The sequence below is a fragment of the Chinchilla lanigera genome, unplaced genomic scaffold (assembly GCF_000276665.1).
Source record: "Chinchilla lanigera isolate Chin_1 unplaced genomic scaffold, ChiLan1.0 scaffold00064, whole genome shotgun sequence".
In the NCBI taxonomy this organism is placed as follows: Eukaryota; Metazoa; Chordata; class Mammalia; order Rodentia; family Chinchillidae; genus Chinchilla; species Chinchilla lanigera.
The window spans coordinates 13011817-13016198 of NW_004955465.1; the positions used below are offsets into that span (position 1 = coordinate 13011817).

The following is a 4382-nucleotide window of genomic DNA, read 5'->3' on the forward strand; positions in this document are numbered from 1 at the left end:
AGAGGGCTCTGCTTTCACTTATGGGGGCAATAGTTTTTCACTCCTCTGCGTTGTGGATAGAGGAAGTGCAGGGCAGGATTGGTCAATTAAAATCAGGAGCCCACCTGGTTTTGGGATTCGCTTCACATGGAATACTCACGGACATGGGAAACTACAGCCACCCATGCCAAGAGCATAACTGGCCAATGTTCATAGACTGATAAAGCAAGATGACTTTGATCCTACCCGTGCACATGGTTGGGATGTGCTCAGAAAGCAGAATAATCATCACTGTTCAATGCCTTGAGAAAAAAAAGAAAAGCAATTTATTATGTATCTGAGAAACTGCTTCCCATTCTGACTCACAGCTTGGCACCCTAGGAATGGAGGGGAGGATGTGAAAAGCCGGGATCCCTAGATATAGTAACATGGCTGGTTGAGCACTTTTTCACTGTGCAATTTTCTTTTAAAATAATTAAAGCCCACCTGAACCTGAGAAGTCATCTGAGCCAAACAAATGCGTAATTGTGGGAGAGAGGGAGCACTGTACAAGAGGGACTGGGGTTCTGCAGAGGTTTCCCTTCTTCCTGACAGGGTGACAATATTGAAAATTAAACACCAGGAGAGAATTTATGGTAGCCAAGAGCTCAACAAACCTGAACACATAAATATGACTCAGAGAGCCTCACCTTCACAACAGGAGCTGGAGAAACACCTCCAAGGGAGACTCGGAGAAGAGTGGACTCCACCACACTTTGCAAGGTGAGTGACCTCGCATCGGACATTTACTCACATCAAGCCGTCCTCAAATGCTCTCTCAGAAACCTAAAGCTTATGTATCTTGGACTAAGCAAGCTGTTCTGTGAACTTTGGGACCCTCATTCTTCCTGAGATCTTTAAAATACAAGCACTTCCGGTTAAAAAAAGAGGAGGGCAGCATCTCCAGAGGTCATTCCTGCAGACATACGGAGCCATTGCTGCCTCTGCGCTCAGGATCTGACAGCACTGGAGAGCTCGTGGGAGGGCTTCTCCTAATGTCTTCTCCTTGCTTGCCTTGAGCAATCAGAAACGAATAGAACACTGAGTTTCTATAAAAGTTGTTTCTTCTTCCTCAGATTTCCCTCGCACTATGACTCTGTCAGCATCATAGGCTTTTACAAAATGTGAATGTTTCATTTTTGGTACAATTCTGCTCTTCAATATAGGCTAATTGTGCAGTTTTTCACTGTGTTGTATACTCCATTAGTGAATTACTGTGAGTTTACTCTCTGCGTGCAGGTATAAGCCTCCTGATGGTAACACATAATATACATGCAAGTCAAGTTAGTTTATTACATATATGTTAATAGGGGCACTATTAACAATTATTAAAAATAAAAATTACAATTGCTCTTTAGACAGTTCTCACCACGGAGTTCTTGGCTGTGAGTTTCAATAACATGAAATAACTTGCTTTAATTTTATCCTACTGCTATGAAACAAAAAGATTTTAACTTCAGTTTTTTACTCAGGAAAATTGGGCTTGAGAAAAATGCTCTAACCTTCCTAAAGCATCAGTTATTGCAACCAAATGGGAAATCATTCATGTATCTGAATGCAATGTGTGTCTTTAAAGGTAGTATATAAAAAAGTTTCCCAAGTCATGCTGGATAAGAATTCACTTCTTTCTCCTCTGATGTTTTGATGGCAGTCAGAGAAAAGGTGATGTCACTTACTGAATGTCTGACATCTGGTCTCTAGCATGATTCAGAGCTTCGGAGTTTGAGGAAAGTAGGAGAGAGAAGGTGACATAAGAATCCCTAAACCAAACACACAGAAACAAAAAAGGGAAAACTTTTGAAAACCCATTCAGATGTTAAGATGTACTAATCACAATGATTTTTAACAAATTCCAATCTCTGACTGAACATTTGATCGATTCTTATTCTACAATTGCTAGTCAGTACTGCTAAGCAAGGCAAATCTTGTATATTTTATTGTGCTAGACAGTAAGCATGGTGTCCTATTTCTATGCTGCTGTGATGCAGCAAAGAATTTTCTACTTCTCAAGCAAGGTCAAAATAATTACTGATAACCTGTGGTTATCACACCGCTGAGGTCAATCCTGTGGCCCAGCCTGCATTTGTGTACTTTATGTTCTCAGAGGCCTTCGATGCAAAGAGCTCTAATTTTTTTTAGTGTTCTGTAGGGAGTACATAGTGTGACATAAATTTCTCTGTGATGAAGCGACATTTTTAGTTTCTAGTTTTGAAAGAGTAAAAGCCTTTCCAGTTCTGAAACACACACATACACAAATCCAGCTTCAGCTGAAAAAGACCAAAGCAGTTCTCCTGTCACACTGGTTGTGGAAAAGAAGACACAGATGAATCAGGCTGCAAAGTTAACAGAAAAGTGGTTCTCCGGTGGTCACATAACAGTATCAAATATGAAGACACAATTTGAATGACATACTTTGAGGGTCTTTTGAAATCAGCTGATGGGAATTTATTAAAATTAAATGCAAGCATAAGAAATAATCCTGGTTGGGGAGATTTGGGGTTCAATTCAGCAATATTTCTGTTCAACATAAATGAAATATATAAGGATTTGAACAAGTAGATAGCTTTTACTAGATTGGTGGTAAAGGAAACCTGGGTTATTTATTTATACCTTTGAATAGGGGTCCTCAGAGTGGTGTTTGAAGGCACCTGGAATACTGCACAGGAGTGCCACAGCAAAAGGCACAGAGTCCTTTCAACAAAAATCTTCATCTTTACGCAGCGTGACTGTCTCTTACACTCCAGAAAATTGCCATGATAGTATGATTTTACAGATATATATATATCATCATTTCTGATACTTTCTTCAGAAAGGTATGTGCTGAATCTATTTTTATCTATTAATTTAGAAATGCTATCTTATATTGTCAAAGGAACAATCTTTGCCTTTCTAACTGGACTTGGCACTATGGGGAACATCTTTGTTTTTGTGAATTATGTGGTCATACTTTCAGGCAATGAGAAGAAATCTATACACCTTATTCTAATGCATTTAACTGTTACAAATACTATAACTCTTCTTTCCAAGGGAATGCCAACAACAATAGCTGCTTTTGGTGTGAGAAACTTCCTAGATGACAAAGCCTGTAAGATTATATGTTACCTGGAACGGGTGGCCCGAGGCCTCTCCATCTGCACCAGTGCTCTTCTCACAGTGGTCCAGGCCATCACCATCAGTCCCATACACTCTGCGTGGAGGAGGCTCAAGCCCAGGTCTGCATGGTGCATCCTCCCTGTGATTCTCTTTCTCTGGGGTCTCAATTGTTTGATAGCCATAAATTTACTCTATTCCATCACAAATATCAGCATGAACTCATCACAGATTAGTAACCATGAAAGATACTGTAATTTTTTACCAGAAAGTAAAAAGGTAAAGTGGATTTTTCTCACTGGCATGGTCCTACGGGATGCGGTGTTTCAGGGCATCATGGGTGGGGCCAGTGGCTACATGGTGTGTGTTCTCTACAAACACCACCAGCAGGTTCTTCATTTGCAGAACTCCAAGCTCCTCCACACAGCTCCTCCTGAAATCAAAGCTGCTCAGAGTGTTCTCCTTCTGATGCTTTGTTTTCTTTTGTTTTACTGGATAGATTGTCTCCTTTCTCTATTTATAAGTTCTTCATTAGTTACTCAGTCCACTGTCATAAATGCTCGAGAATTTCTCACCCTTGGTTATGCAGTTCTTAGCCCATTTATACTGATTCACAGGGAGGGTCACCTGGGTCATTGTTGGAGCAGTTGTGGGACAGAAGGACACTGAGACTACTATTGAATCTGTCTTTTCAATGAGTAAATATATAACATTTCTTGATTTTTTTATGGAATATGTGGACCTAATCACATTAAATTTGCCTATATAGATAAGATTTCATTCTTAGACAACTGTACAGGAGTCTTGAAGCTTGAGCTCACATGGAGAGTATAGAAACATAGACTGAAATCCAAATCTCACTCTTCACTCAGCCTTCCTGAAGAAGTAGTTTTAATCGTACCCTGTGTAACAGTGTTGTTTAGGCTACTGTTATAACAAAAGGGAGCCAGAAAATCATTTGGAAAATTGTACTACAATTATGAGCACCCAGCAATTCCATTCTAGATGTGGTCTTACTGATATATTTTGTCTTTGACAGAACAGTGTATGGAAAAATTTCCATACACTGCTGTATACATTGTTCCCCACCTACCTATTAAGGGCTTGTGAAAGTTGCTATTTTTATTATTTACTTGAAAATATCTGTAAATATCAATTCCTAGAAAATTATTTTAGAAAATGAATGCAAGAATGGTGGGTTACAAATATGGGATGGCATACGAGGACTAATTTCAACCAATAGAATGATGCAACAATAAGAAGTTTTAAAGTGC

General features: G+C 39.4%; 1 pseudogene; it reads left to right on the top strand.

Moving 5' to 3' along the window:
* Positions 1–2868: 2868 nt before the first annotated feature.
* Positions 2869–3704, top strand: LOC102030056 (annotated as a pseudogene).
* The last annotated feature ends 678 nt before the right edge of the window (positions 3705–4382 follow it).